We start from the raw sequence: 16,894 nt of genomic DNA on the forward strand, positions 1-16,894 counted from the left end.
ATAGCCTATTAAATCTCATCACACCACACATTTTCTTTTGCAAATATTACCCAGGTATGCCAGTTCAAAGGCTGTCATTGGATTTTCAGGTGAAGCAAGAATTTTTCTGGCCTTTTAAGTAGAATTTTTGTTTGTGTTGTACACATCTTTTTCATTATTACACTATTATTAGTTCCTTACTTTTTAATGGTAATCCAAGCTACATTTAACACTGAGCAAACAAAGTGCTTCGAAGGGTCAGGCAACATCTGGAGAACATAGATGAGTGACATTTCAGGTTGGGACACTTCAGAAGAATGTTCCTGACCCAAAATGTCACCCACCCATATCTTCCAGATGTGCAGGTTTGTAGGTTAATTGTCAATTAACCTACACACCTGCACGTCTTTGGAATGTGGAAGGAAACCGGAGTACCCAGAGAAAACACAAGCAGTCACAGGAAGAACTTACAAAGTCCATACAGAGAGCACCCAAGGTCAGGATCGAACCAGCTTCTCTAAAGCTGTGAGGCAACAGATCTCCCACTCTTCGTGCCACCCTCTGGGCTATATAAATGTTACGTGAAATAGAAACTTCTCAGGGAAAAAAATAACTGCAATATTATATTTGACAAGGAAGGAGTTAATGAAGGTATTGTCTGTTTTTTTAAAAATACTGAAGTATGGAACTACGAGATGATGAATGTGACTTATGAAGTAGATAGTAATTGAATGATTATTTTTTTTAATTGGCTGTTTTATTTTCTGCCTGTATGAATGAGGAAAACTAAAACCACTCCAATAAACAAGTAGATGAGCTGTTGTTATACAATTATGTTAGTGGAAGATGCATTAAAAATATGAATAGAAAACTCTAGGGATAAAAACATTAAGTGCTGAACTCCCCAGAGACGTTGCAGGTGTGCTAGACTTAATGAGATTTCACCTAATAATCCTTTATAGGTGATTTTTAAAATAATTTAAATGGCAAGTCAAAAAAAAAAATTTGATGTGCCTAATTTATACAATATTTATCTTTGGGTGTACTCAGTATAATTAGTGACCTTTATCGAAGCCCTGCAAAAATGTTTGCTTAAAAAATGGGTTTTCGCATCACCTCACGTTTGATTGAATTTATGGTATAATTAGTTAAAATATGAGCATATTTTCATTTTCAGCAATGTTTATAACTGGAAGGTTGTAAAGTCTCTAAATTAAAATGTTTTGAGGTACTTAAATGATCAGATTTCATATTCATAATTAATTTGACTAGTAGGTTGGTTTCTAGCTTGCTTTCAGACAAGCTATGTAGCTTAGCAGTATAGGTGGAGAAGGAAATTTAGAAGAGTTGTGTACATTTAAAAATGTTGTCCTTTTAGCATGGACCCTGTAAGATGTTCCGTTGAAATTAGTGGTCTATTGAAAGTAAGGACTTGCATAGAGTCAGAGAATCACGAGTTATCAGCACCTTTAACAGAACAATCAAATTCTTACTTGCTGCAGCTTTACAGGCCCTTTAATGCAGTAATGTTTTACGTTAATGATGGATGTTTATTCTGTGTATATTCTAATGGAAAGCTGCTGGTTTAAAAAGGAAAGATGGTGCTTTTTTAGAAACACTTCAACTACTGCAGGATCAACAGATGTACCTACTTCAGACAAAAGTAATATGTTTAATTAGGTAATTAACTAAACACAGTGTGAATGATGATTAGGTGTTCCATGAACAAAACAAATGATTGATTTGGCATGGCTTCATACTGTTGCCATACAATGGATAGTCCTAAGAGGCATCATTCTAACTTCACACAATTTCAGATCAGAGGTTGTTTTCTACTGCCGCAATTTCTAGAAATTACTAAACCCCACTTCTCATTGCTGAGTGTAATTGAAGGCATGCAATTATTGCACATTCCAACTTGGGAGGAAAACAACATTTCCATGCTCTTGTTAGTGAATGGACTTTTATTGACATTTCTTTAAATTAAAAGTCTTCAAACCAATTGTTCTCGAGTAACTGAAAACTCATACCTTGACTAGTCAATTATTGAAAGACCAAATGATGACAATTCCTTTGGGTTACCATTGGGAGATAGGGTGATAGGACAAGGAAATTAGAATTCTACCTTATGGCTTACTGATTGAAATTTGGAGATAAGTGAACATGTAAATTTAGGTTTGTGAATTTAAGTTCTTTGTTGATAATTACCCAGTTGCTTATGATCACTAATGGAGTCTGGAAGAGTAGATCCATCATTAGGGTCTGAGATCTTCTTATTTGCACCCACCTGTGTCCAGATAATCTTACCGGTGCACAATCTGATATATAAAGTGCGGTGTGGCTTCAGGGAAAGTATTTATACCCTTTTTTTGGATTGAATTAATGGTTCCAGGGGTGGAATATTTAACTATAATTTTAGATTGGGGAAGCTGGTATTCTACTTGGAGCAAAAAGAAAATTGAGGATAGATTTGATAGATGCACAACATTGAGACTAAGTTAGTTTAATGATACATCGTGAAAACCGGCTCTTCGGCCAACTCAGTCCATATCAACCAACGATCACCCGGAAACTAATTCTACGTTATCCTACACACATGGGGCAATTTAGAGAAGCCAAATTGACCTACAATTCTGCACATCATTGGAATGTGGGAGAAAGCCAAGCACTCGGAGAAAACTTACGGAGGTCATGGGGAGAACCTACAAACTCCCTACAGACAGCACTCGTAGTCAGGATCCTACCTGTGTCTCTGGCACTGTAAGGCAGTAGCTCTACCGCTATGCCACTGTGCTGCCCTCCAGAGATGCTACCTGACCAGCACTTTGTATCATTTTTGTATAAACCAGCAACTGCAGTTCCTTGTGTCTCCTGCGTTATTTGAGAGTTTACTCATAGTGTAAAATGTCTGCTGAAATTGAAATAAATGCGATCAATGGAACATAGTTAGCAAAATTGAATGATTCTGTTGGCTGTGCTGTCAGCAGAGAAGATTGATGGGCAATGTGATTCTTGCTGTTGGAATGCAGTTAAGCATGAATAATAATAATAATATGCCTTTATTGTCATTGTATGAACAGTACAACGAAATTAGAAGTGCTACATCTGAAACAGTGCGACAGTGCAAATCTTTCAAAAACAATCGCACAAACATAGGAACCAACACAACAAGTACCAATATCAATAAAAACCAATAAAAACGAATACATAATAAATGAGTTTTGCACCTAAGATGTTGTATATATTTAAAAAAGTGCAACGAAAGTGAGAGTCACTTTCCATTCACAGTTCTTATGGCCCAGGGAAAGAAACTGTTTTTACTGCCTTGTTATCTAACTTCAGTTGCGATTGTAAGATTCGGGACAGTAATACCAATTATACCAATACCAATACCAAACTTGGAAAAGTTTTTTTAAGGCCTGAATTGGAGGCCTTTACCCATATTTGATCTCATTTTAAGAATTTATTTCTTCGTTGCTTTCAACTTAATATGTAATTCTGCCATGAAATAGTACGACCAGCTGTGCTGCAGAATGTATTTTGGTTCCATTTGTTTTTAGGAAATAATTTTTGACGTAGTAAAGGTGACAACTCATTAAGGGCCTGTCGCAGTTCGGCGATTTTTAAGGCGACTGCCGGCAACAAGGCTGTCGCCGTACATTCACCGGGGGTGTCGCGGGCATGGTCGTGAGTCGCGGGGTGTCGCGGGCATGGTCGTGTGTCGCGGTGAGTCGCGGGGTGTCGCGGGCATGGTCATGAGTCGCGGGGTGTCGCGGTGTGTTGCGGGGGTGTAGCGGGCATGGTCGTGAGTCGCGGTGTGTCGCGGGATTGTCGCGGGGATGGTCGTGAGTCGCGGGGGTGTCGCGGGCATGGTCGTGAGTCGCGGTGTGTCGCGGGCATGGTCGTGAGTCGTCTCCAATGAGTCGTAACAGATCTCAGGACGTCGCAGAAATTTTATTCTGTTCTACATTTTTCGGCGACAGCTAGCTTGGCGCCAATGATCGTAGCTTGTCCTGGGCGCTGTCGTAGGTTGTCGCTAGGTGAATTTGGTTGTCGCCGGTGCTGATCGACCTTTTATAAGAATTTTGTTTGTTTGAATAAAGTAAATTTTGGACATTTTGACCAAAGGTTGATGTTTGAAGTTATTGTATTTCAGAGTAGTTTCTCATGGCTTCTCTTTTTCAAATATTTTAATTTCATTTATTTTGACCAATAAAACAAAATAAAACAAAATCAAATAATTTAATTTCAGATGCTGGTTAAACCGAAGACAGGCACAAAAAGCTGTATTCAGGCAGCATCTCTGGAGAAAAGGAATAGGTGACTTTTGAAAATGGTCTCGACCCGAAACGTCACCGATTCCTTTTTTCCAGAGATGCTGCCTGGCGCTTTGAATCACTCCAGCTTTTGTGTCTGTCTCAGGTGTATAGGTTAATTGGCTTCAGTAAAATTGTAAATTGTCCCTAGTATGTAGGATAGTGCTAGTGTATGGGATGATCGCTGGTCGGCGTGGACTACGTGAGCCGAAGGGTCTGTTTCCATGCTGTATCTCTGAAGTCTACTTGTCCCAAAATGACCACTTTGCGTAAAGCGGGAAATCTCCATTCTTTCATGGGTCAGGTAAGTATCGCGAATGAGCACCTTGTGTGGATCGACGTTGCTGTCGAATAGTTTTTTCTCATGCGAGGTTTGTCATGCAAAGCAGCCGAGCAGAGCACGGCAGTCACGTGTAGTTGTGTAATGGTTGATCCTAGATGATCTTGGCATATATTTGCCCTTGGGAAATGAAACAAAGACATGCTGCATCCGAGTGATAATTCTATCCGCCCACAATTGTCAAATGGATGAATATTGTGTGAAATAGGAATTGTGTTTTCTCCTACAATCCTCGTGCCTTTTTTGTGAGATAGATATACTGACTGGTACCATTTTCTTATCGTGGGTTGCCGGTTGTCGTAGCTTGCCGTCACCTTGGTGGTAGCTTGTCGTAGCTTGTCGTAGGCATTGTCGTAGGGTTAAAAAAATCAAAGGTTTTTCGGCGATCTGCTACGACTTTGACAGTCACCGGCAGTCACCTTAAAAATCGCCAAACTGGGACAGGCCCTTTAGGGTTCAAATTCATGTGGTGAAAATGGCTATTGCACACATAGAGGCATTCAGAATTACTGTCTAATCCACCACGCTAACTAAACACTTCATATTAATACACAGTTGTCATTTTCTTAATAAATTAAAATAATTGTATATTCCATAGTTTTATAAAATGTATAGAAACATCCTCGTGCTCAGAAAAAAACCTATTTGTTTCTCTCAAAATTCTGCAAAGAGGTGTAAAACGCAAAACACGGATTCATTTTATCCCGAGGTGCAAAAAAATAGCAGTGAGGAGTGCAAACTGGATTTTTTTTTAAATTACAGAATTATAACATGGAAACTCAGTTTACATTCCACATAATTTGTGATATTTTACTATTGTATAACATGGAAGAATTTGTGGGGAAATGTTGTGAACTCTAGTAAATGGTGTAGACTGGGAATTCCTGCTATATTTTAAATCTCTTTAGTTGTAAAGATGTTTTCAAAATAATTAGCACCATGTAATTGAAGTACAGATAAATTGAAGTTGGACATAAGATAAATAAATGCAACAGAATGTTATATTTCCAGGACTTCCCTTTCAAGAACAGTATTTGTGGAGTGCAGTTAGTTGAATTGAATAAACCTAGACTAATGTCTCGGGGTGTGGTTTCTTTTGTAGAGGTAAAAGCATTTTAATCTGCACTAATTCATCCACCTAGAGGACTTTTTTTTATAAAGGAAGAAGTTTGTATGACTGTACAAATTGAACTGGCTTGTTGGAACAAAAGCTCTGGTTCATGTTTTTATCAATACTCTCATTCTTGCAGCAAACATTCTTGCACAGAATGTCAATTCCAGAGACATTAAACAATGTAAATTTAACACTATAATGACTGACTGTGGAGATGGAGATGAAATGCAATGATTGACGGACTAACCAATAAATTAATGACAAAAGGTGCCTCTACTTGATTTTGCTACCTATACATCTAATCTTGTAATTGGTATTGTGAACAAAATTATTAACAATAAACAATATACTAATGTATTCTGGATCTTCCTGAGATCATTTAGAAACATAGAAAATAGGTGCAGGAGTAGGCCATTCGGCCCTTCGAGCCTGCATCGCCATTCATATTATCATGGCTGATCATCCAACTCAGTATCCCGTACCTGCCTTCTCTCCATACCCCCTGATCCCTTTAGCCACAAGGGCCACATCTAACTCCATCTTAAATATAGCCAATGAACTGGCCTCAACTACCTTCTGTGGCAGAGAATTCCACAGATTCACCACTCTCTGTGTGAAAAAAAACGTTCTCATCTCGGTCCTAAAAGACTTCCCCCTTATCCTTAAACTGTGACCCCTTGTTCTGGACTTCCCCAACATCGGGAACAATCTTACTGCATCTAGCCTGTCCAACCCCTTAAGAATTTTGTAAGCTTCTATGAGATCCACCCTCAATCTTCTAAATTCCAGCGAGTACAAGCCGAGTCTATCCAGTCTTTCTTCATATGAAAGTCCTGCCATCCCAGGAATCAATTTGTTGCCGGCCCAGATTTGTTCTGGCCTTTTCTTGCATCCAGTTTTTCCTCTTCCCGCCCACCTTTATCTTTTAGTCTAAGGAAGGGTTCCGACCTAAAACACCACCTATTCCTTGACTTCAGAGATGCTGCCTGAGTTACTTCAACATTTTGTGTCTACCTATGGAAAATATTGGCTGCAGACTTCCACATTCCAAATCTAATAATTTGAGAAGAATAGTACTAATGGCAGACCATCTATATGTTGAATAAATTTGGAAACTCCATGTACGAGCTGCTTTAGTTATTTGCCCTATTTGTGGAAGTGCTTCTGATGATGTAGTCGTGGTTCCAGAATAAAGGTACAGAGTTATGTCCAAGTAGAGGAAAGTGATATTTTTACTGCTGGTGGAGTCAGAGAAGGAAAGATTAGTCGATGGAGAGTCAGAGCAAAGACAGATGGCAACTTTCTACATTTTAGGAGCCCCTTTCAGCGACGGCAGATGTGCAGTGCTCTCCATAATGTTTGGGACAAAGACCCATCATGTATTTATTTGCCTTTGTACTCCACAGTTTGAGATTTGTAATAGAAAAAAATACGTGGTTGAAGTCCACATTGTCAGATTTTATTAAAGGCCATTTTTATACATTTTGTTTTCACCATGTAGAAATTACAGCTGTGTTTATACATAGTCCCCCCCATTTCAGGGCACCATAATGTTTGGGACACATGGCTTCACAGGTGTTTGTAATTGCTCAGGTGTGTTTAATTACCTCCTTAATGCAGGTATAAGAGAGCTCTCAGCACCAACAGCTCTCTTTCCTCCAGTCTTTCCATCACCTTTGGAAACTTTTATTGCTGTTTATCAACACGTGGACCAAAGTTGTGCCAATGAAAGTCAAAGGAGCCATTATGAGACTGAGAAACAAGAATAAAACTGTTAGAGACATCAGCCAAACCTTAGGCTTACCAAAATCAACTGTTTGAAACATCATTAAGAAGAAAAAGAGCACTGGTGAGCTTACTAATCACAAAGGGACTGGCAGGCCAAGGAGGACCTCCACAGCTGATGACAGAAGAATTCTCTCTATAATAAAGAAAAATCCCCAAACACCTGTCCGACAGATCAGAAACACTCTTCAGGAGTCAGGTGCGGATTTGTCAATGACCACTGTCCGCAGAAGACTTCATGAACAGAAATACAGAGGCTACACTGCAAGATGCAAACTACTGGTTAGCTGCAAAAATAGGATGGCCAGGTTACAGTTTGCCAAGAAGTACATAAAAGAGCAACCACAGTTCTGGAAAAAGGTCATGTGGACAGATGAGACGAAAATTAACTTTATTCAGAGTGATGGCAAGAGCAAAGTATGGAGGAGAGAAGGAACTGCCCAAGATCCAAAGCATACCACCTCATCTGTGAAACATGGTGGTGGGGGTGTTATGGCCTGGGCATGTATGGCTGCTGAAGGTACTGGCTCACTTATCTTCATTGATGATACAACTGCTGATGGTAGTAGCATAATGAATTCTGAAGAGTATAGACACATCCTATCTGCTCAGGTTCAAACAAATGCCTCAATCACATTGGTCGGCGGTTCATTCTACATCAAGACAATGATCCCAAACATACTGCTAGTCAACAAAGGAGTTTTTGAAAGCTAAAAAATGGTCAATTCTTGAGTGACCAAGTCAATCACCCGATCTGAACCCAATTGAGCATGCCTTTTATATGCTGAAGAGAAAACTGAAGAGGACTAGCCCCCAAAACAAGCGTAAGCTGCAATACAGGCCTGGCAGAGCTTCACCAGAGAAGACACCCAGTAACTGGTGATGTCCATGAATCACAGACTTCAAGCAGTCATTGCATGCAAAGGATATGCAACAAAATACTAAACATGACTACTTTCATTTACATGACATTGCTGTGTCCAAAACATTATGGTGCCCTAAAATAGGGAGACTATGTATAAACACTGCTGTAATTTCTACATGGTGAAACCAAAATGTATAAAAATGGCCTTATTAAAATTTGATAATGTGCACTTTAATTACATGTCATCTTTTCCTATTACAAATCTCAAATTGTGGAGCACAGAGGCAAATAAATAAATGATGGGTTTTTGTCCCAAACATTATGGAGTGCACTGTAGATGGTGAAATTCACCATCACCTTCATTGCACCAGTGCAGTCTTTGGCTATCTGAAGAAAAAAACAGATGGTTTACTCGATGACACAGCCCATTGTACTCCAATGCTTACTTAGACCTGACCCTGGAGAGGGTCAATATGTTAAATTCATTGGCAAACAAATCAACGTCAGCTTCCTCTCCGAGGCCAACATCTGCAACATTGAGGTTTCAGTCAGGCCCTGGAGCAGGCACCTTCTGAAATAGGCAAATTATTCCATGCTCAGTTACACGAGGGATTACCAATTGGATGGAGGAAAAGATTCACGGATATTCACGAAACTTACATTTTAAAAAAATGCAACATCCCTTCTAATCTCTGCTCAGTGGAAAAGGAGATCCGATATGGCACCGGTGATCATGTGTCCAAAGCTTACAGAGGCTCAATAAATCTGCTACCTTTCTGAGGTCAATATGATACCTTGGTTATTTAACAGCTTATTGATGGAATAGGGGAGATGAGTCAGCAGTAACAGGAGTTTGCATAAATATGAGTCTCTAAAATTGTACATACTCATCTAATTTAATGTGGTTGGATAAATCTTTCATAGAAACATAGAAAGTAGGTACAGGAGGAGGCCTTTTGGCCCTTCGAGCCAGCACCACCATTCATTGTGATCATGGCTGATCATCCACAATCAGTAACCTGTGCCTGCCTTCTCCCCATATCCCTTGATTCCATTAACCCCAAGAGTTCTATCTAACTTAACCCTCTTTTAAATTCATCGAGTGAATTGGCCTCCACTGCCTTCCGTGGCAGAGAATTCCACAAATTCACAACTCTCTGGGTGAAAAAGTTCCTTCTCACTTCAGTTTTAAATGGCCTCCCTTTTATTCTTAGACTGTGGCCCCTGGTTCTGGACTCCCCCAACATTGGGAAAATTTTTCGTGCATCTAGCTTGTCCAGTCCTTTTATAATTTTATACGTTTCTATAAGATCCCCTCTCATCCTTCTAAACTCAGTGAATACAAGCCCAGTTTTTCCAATCTTTCTTCATATGACAACCCCTCCATCCCAGGGATTAACCTCGTGAACCTACGCTGCACAGCCTCAAAAGCAAGGACGCCCTTCCTCAAATTAGGAGACCAAAACTGCACACAATACTCCAGATGTGGTCTCACCAGGTCCCTATACAACTGCAGAAGGACCTCTTTGCTCCTATATTCAAATCCTCTCGTTATGAAGGCCAGCGTGCCATTAGTTTTCTTCACTGCCTGCTGTACCTGCACGCTTACTGTCAGTGACTGGTGTACAAGGACACCAAGGTCTCGTTGCACTTCTCCTTTACCTAATCTGACACCATTGAGATAATAATCTGCCTCCTTGTTTTTTGCTGCCAAAGTGGATAACCTCACATTTATCTACATCTGCCATGCATCTGCCCACTCACTCAACCTGTCCAAGTCACCCTGCACCCTCCTAACATTCACTTCGCAGTTCACACTGCCACCCACCTTTGTGTCATCTGCAAACTTGCTAGTGTTACTTCTAATTCCACCATGCAAATCATTAATATATATTGTAAATAGCTGCGGCCCCAGCACCGAGCTTTGGGGCACTCCACTCGCCTCTGCCTGCCATTCTGAAAAGGACCCGTTTATTCCTACTCTTTGCTTCCTGTCTGCCAACCAATTCTCTATCCATGTCAATACCCTACCCCCAATACCATGTGCTCTAATTTTGCTCACCAACCTCCTGCGTGGGGCCTTATTAAAGGCTTTCTGAAAGTCTAGAAACACTACATCCACTGGCTCTCTTTCATCCATTTTACTTGTCACATCCTCAAAAAATTCCAGAAGATTAATCAAGCAGGATTTCCCCTTCATAAATCCATGCTGACTTGGACCAATCCTTTTACTGCTATCCAAATGCGCCGTTATTACCTCTTTCATATGAATAAACAAATGTAATTTTCATCAACCTGTAGATTGGAGGGTAGCTAATCTTATCCCACTTTTCAGGAAAGGGGGGAGAGAGAAAGCAGGGAATATAGACCAGTTAGCCTGACATCGGTGGTGGGGAAGATGCTGGAGTTGATTATCAATTTACTAATTACTAATCATTAATTATTAATAGCGGCGCATTTGGATAGCAGTAACAGGATCGGTCCAAGTCAGCATGGATTTATGAAGGAGAAATCATGCTTGACAAATCTTCTGAAATTTTTTGAGGATGCAACAAGTAAAATGGACAAGGGAGAGCCAGTGGATGTAGTGTACCTGGACTTAAGAAAGCCTTTGATAAAGTCCCACATGAGATTAGTGGTATTGGGGGTAGGGTATTGACATGGATAGAAAATTGGTTGGCAGACAGGAAACAAAGAGTAGGGATTAACGGGTCACTTTCAGAATGACAGGCAATGGAATGCCGCATGGCTCGGTGCTGGGACCGCAGCTATTTACAATATACGTTAATGATTTAGATGAAGGAATTAAAAGTAACATTAGCAAATTTGCAGATGACACAAAGCTGGGTGGCAGTGTAAACTGTGAAGAGGAGGCTCTGAGGATGCAGAGTGACTTGGACAGGTTGGGTGAGTGGGCAGATGCATGACAGATGCAGTATAATGTGGATAAATGTGAGGTTATCTACTTTGGAGGCAAGAACGGGAAAGCAGATTATTATCTGAATGGTGTCAGGTTAGGAAAAGGGGAAGTACAACAAGACCTGGGTGTTCTAGTACATCAGCCACTGAAACTAAGCATACAGGTACAAGCAGTTAAGAAAGCCTTCATAACGAGAGGAGTTGAGTATAGGAGCAAAGAGGTCCTTCTGCAGTTGTACAGGGCTCTGATGAGACCACACCTGGAGTATTGTGTGGAGTTTTGATTTAATTTGAGGAATGACATTCTTGTTATCAAGGGAATGCAGCGTAGGTTCACGAGGTTAATTCCCAGGATGGCGAGACTGTCATATGATGAAAGAATGGAGCTACAAGGCTTGTATTCACTGGAATTTAGGATGAGAGGGAATCTTATGGAAACATATAAAATTATTAAGGGATTGGACACGCTAGATGCAGGAAACATGTTCCCGATGTTGGGGGAGTCCAGAACCAGGGGCCACAGTTTAAGAATAAGGCATAGGCCATTTAGAACTGAGATGAGGAAAAACTTTTTCACACACAGAATTGTGAATTTGTAGAATTCTCTGCCTCAGAAGGCAGTGGAGGCCGATTCACTGGATCCATTCAAAAAAGAGTTAGATAGAGCTCTTAGAGCTAGTGGAATCAAGGGATATGGGGAGAAGGCAGGACTGGGGTACTGGTTGTATTGAATGGCGGTGCTGGCTCGAAGGGCCAAATGGCCTACTCCTGCACCTATTGTCTTTGTATCTATGTAACTTAGAAACATGGAACTGCAGATGCTGGCTTACATAAAATACACAAAGTGCGGAAGTAACTCAGCGATTCAGGCAGCATCTTTGGAGAATACGGTTAGGCGACATTTCAGGTCACCCAAAAATTCGCCTATCCATGTGTCGGAAGGAACTGCAGATGCTGGTTTATGCTGCCAAACCCGCCTAACCATGTTCTCCAGAGTTGCTGTCTGACCCGCTGAGTTGCTCCACCGCTTTGTGTTTTTTTATATAGTAATTGAAAGAACATGCAAAGTTTTTTAATATTGTAATAATAGAACATACAAAGTCAATGCGTTACTCATGGTTACAAGGACAATGGATATGGAAAATGGAAATAAATGTAAAGCAGAAGTAGAATTGATGCAATAAATTTGATTTTGAAATACACACCCAAATTTTGAACACCCCAAGGACCAACAATGCAATTAACCACAATCTGATTGTTTGAAGAGGTTGTTTTCAAAAGAACAATTGGCACCCAATTCAAAACCATTAACCAGTAAAACCACAGTCATTGATCCCGAGAGATCTCATACAAAAGAGCATCTACTACACAATCCGGTAATGGTTACCTGCAGTATGCACACGTGATCCTTTTGACTTCTGATTTCAATCAGCTATTGACACTTCATCACTCAGGAATGTTGCTGTGTATGGGGGAGATTATAAAATAGCTTGAAACCCAGTAAGACTGTTCAAGATTTGAGCAGTGAGACGATATTCTAGGAAGAACATCTATGCAACCCTGAAGAGGATGAGATTACACAAAAATAACAAGTAATTTTCACCTTAAAAGATAGATTTACTTGCTTTGCTTCCTTGGGCTTGAGCATTGATCAAAATTATTTATTTAATTTCCCAGAATTGCTGATTGTTACAACTAGTAATGCCTTTTGGGAAATAATATTTTTACCATGCAATTTACACTGTTTATACACTATTATTTACTCCTATCACTCCTTGTATTGTGTGTTTTCAGAGCAATTTGATTCAAGTGCTCTCTGTTCATCTTGCTGTTTTGCATTTAAGGACAGACTGCTGTACCTACGCAGGTGTAGGAAGGAACTATAGATGCTGGTTTAAATCGAAGATAGACACAAAAAGCTGCAGTAACTCAGCGGGACAGGCAGCATCTCTGGAGAGAAGGAATGGGTGACATTTCGGGTCGAGACCATAAAGAAACATTACCTATTTCTTCTCTCCAGGGATGCTGCCTGTCCCGCTGAGTTACTCCAGCTTTTTGTGTCTATCTTCGGTACCTACACAGGTTTTCTCTGGATGTTCATCCGTATTTCTCGTCTGAGTTTCCATCGCATTCTGTTGCCACCTTACCTCTCGTATAAAGAAACATTTCCATCTTCCACTTCAAATGGGATTACTGTACACTAAAATATGAGCCTTCCTGCCTTCTCCCCATACCTTTGTGTATTTGCTTTCATTTTGTTTGTCTGTGCTGGCTGCCTTTTCTTGATGTAATCGGTAAAATTTATGTTACGTTTTTAATTTCATACTTTTTGTCTCACCATTACTAGCACAACTTGCTCACAATTTTGTCTTTCACTGTTGGAGGACTTTATTCCCCTTACCTTATATAGTTCCTCTCTTGCATTTTAATTGTTTCTCTCTCGTAATCCCATATTTTTCCATGATTCGTTCCCCATTATTCTGTCTTGTATCCTTGAGTTTTATTTAATGCCATTCTATTTTCTTCCATCTATGAATAGTTCACTTTCAGTATTTTCTTTTCTTTCCTATGTATTTGCTTTTATCTCTCACCTTCTACATTTTTTCTTGGTATATTTTTATTGGCAGATTGCCACTTATATGTTCTCTTATTTGCTACACACCTCATTGTCTCTTGTATTTTATTTTCACCTTCCCTCTTGCATCCCTCCCAACCCTTCTGAAATTTGGCAGAAAGTTTCCACTTTCTTATTTCATTTCCACCATTCCGATTTCGCCTCGCAGATTTCCGCAAAACAGTCGGTAATTACAATTTATCAATTCGGCCGCTAGAGGTCACTAGGGGTTCCGCGAGAAATCCCCCGTGCCGTGGAAGTCTCCCCGAAAATGTGGCACCTAGGCTGGGCAAGGCAGCCAATCTCAACCTCATCGGGACTTCCATGGCCGTTCGGTGGGTTGAATTTGCAACCTGCGGCCAGGGCTCTGGAACTCCAGCCCAGCTGGAGCCAGCACATCCATCCCCATAGCCGACTTCCTTGGCCGGCTGGATAAACCAGCAAAGCTCTGGAACCAAGAGTGCCAGAAAATCAGTGGTGGAACTGTAATGAGTAAATATTAAATTTAAGTGTAAGATTATATAACTATTATTAATTAATTAAGACGGGGTTAAAATATAAAACACAGCAGAAAAGCCAATTACCACCTATTTGGGCTGATTATCGATTAATGTGCGAATTTACTTCAACAAGTACTTCCGTATGCTTAATCGAGTCGCATATATCAACCCTTTCTTCATAACTTAGTCTATACATTTTATGACCATTGTTCTTTTATTCAATACCAAGAGAATCGGGTTGTGTAAGGAAAAACCAAAAAAAAATTTTAAACGATTTTTTCTTTGTGTCGCAAAAAGTATCTCTGTTCAATAACCTTTCTATAAATAGCAGAATGTACTCATGATAAGCCTGACATTGTACATGTAGTCCAAAAACTACAGACTGTTGGAAATAATAGTCGTTTTTCACACATGAATGTATCGCAACGCGTACGCGCATTTGGCGTGCATACCTTTTTTTGCTGAAAAGATGCATTACGCGCCATATTATGAATTTTGATGTAAATTTCTGAATTTTGGACATAAAAATTATGAATTTGTAAAATCAAATGTTGGTAGGTCTGCTCTTCCACTTCAAATTGAGTTATTGCCCATTAAAATATGAGTCTTATGAATCAGGAGTGATCCCTCAAGCTTTCTCCTCCACCATTTTTTAAGGTTACTAGATCATTATTGGGCCCAAACCTCTCCTGCATTGGTGCAGCACCCTCTCCTCCCTCCCCTCCACCCTCCTCCCCCTCCACCCTCCTCCCCCTCCCCCTCCTCCCCCTCCCCCCTCCCTCCACCGCCCTTCCCCTCCCCTTCCCCTTCCCCCCACTCCAACCCCCCGTATCCCCTTCCTTCCCTCCCCCCTCTTTCCCTATGAGATAGATTTAAGCTTCAAAATGTGAATAACTTTTAAAATATAACACCGATTTCAATGAAACTTCTTCCATTAGCACCAAAGGGACAACGGTGAGTAAGGTGGGCCTAAAATTGTTGTGCTATTGTGTACCGTTTTAGCAGTAGTTCAGGAACAAACAAACGAGTTTTACTATATAGATGACTGGTCCAATTGTATCCTCAATTCCACTTTCAGCCCTTTGCCTATCAAATATCTGCTATATGCCTTCTAAATATTCAAAGACTGTGCTCACACCACCTGTTAGAGGTTCCAAAGACTCACAAACTTCTAAGAGAAAAATAAAATCTCTTCCGGCAATTTAGGTTTTTCCACAAGAGGATGTATCTTCATCCACAGGACCTTCAATGTTACAATCAAGTCCCTTCTCATTCTTCTAACCTCTGCAGGTTCAAGCCTGACACATGCAATCTTTCCCCATACAAAAACCTACCTCTTCAAGGCAATAGTCACGTAAACTATCTCTGAATGAATTCCAATGCATTTATATCCTCCCCAAAAGATGGAAACAAATGCTGTACACAATTTTTCAATATGGAATCAAAAATGTCCTCCATAACTGAAGCATACCATCCCCCTGGTTTAGTATTCAATGCCCCTACCGATAAACTATGGCATCCTTTTAGCTTTTCTAAGTAACTTACAGTTGTCATTTGAAAATCATATATTCAGATAACTAGGTCCCTTTGCACCTTGGAACTCTGAAACTTTCACTGTTTTGATTGTATTTTTAATTATTTCTATTGAAATGAACAGTTTTACATTTTTCCACGTTATACTCCATTTGCCAGTACTTTTGCCCACTCACTTAGCCTCTGTGCATCCCTTTGATACCTCTCTCTTTCGCCTGTTCAAGTGTGCTGTACTATTTTATGTTTCCTGAACATGGACTCCACAAACAGATGAAATTGTATTGTCCAAACCAAATATTTTTTGAGAAAAACAAAGTTTTTTAAAAATCTCATTCTTTTACGTATGAAATGCATTTCTTTCTTGCTTCCACTCATATTTTAATGGAATTAAGTGTTTGAGCCCCTAGGTGTCTCTCTTCACTTATGCCCCATATTGTCTTTTCTTACATTTAATTTGAAAGTCCTCCACATTAAATTTAGACTTGACAATTCTAGCCTCTTCCTCCACCCCCCCCCCCCCCCCCACCATCTCCTCTCTCCTCCCCCCCCCCCTCACCTCTCCCCTCATGATCTGATATACAATTCCAATGCACAGAACAGGAGGCTGCAGAGTGGTAAACTCAAATCGGTCTATTGAATGCACAGCCCTCCCCTACATCAAAAGAATCTACATGGTGGCAGCACAGTGGCGCAGCAGTAGCGTTGCTGCCTTACAGTACCAGAGTCCTGGGTTCAATCCTGACTACGGATACTGTCTGGTGGAGTTTGCACATTCTCCCTGTGACCACATGGGTTTTCTCCTGGAGCTCCAGTTTCCTCCTACATTCCAAAGAGGTACAGGTTTGTAGGTGAATTGGCTTCTGTAAATTGTCCCTAGTATGTAGGATAGAACTAGTGCATGGGTGATCGCTGTTCGGCGTGGACTCGGT

At 40.4% G+C, this 16,894-nt stretch overlaps 1 protein-coding gene across 1 annotated transcript in view; it reads left to right on the forward strand.

The window, feature by feature from the left end:
- slc30a6 (solute carrier family 30 member 6) overlaps positions 1-16,894 on the forward strand; it is a 117,443-nt gene that overhangs the window by 23,898 nt on the left and 76,651 nt on the right. The window lies entirely within an intron of this gene.

Source organism: Rhinoraja longicauda, chromosome 9 (assembly GCF_053455715.1).
Source record: "Rhinoraja longicauda isolate Sanriku21f chromosome 9, sRhiLon1.1, whole genome shotgun sequence".
NCBI lineage: Eukaryota > Metazoa > Chordata > Chondrichthyes > Rajiformes > Arhynchobatidae > Rhinoraja > Rhinoraja longicauda.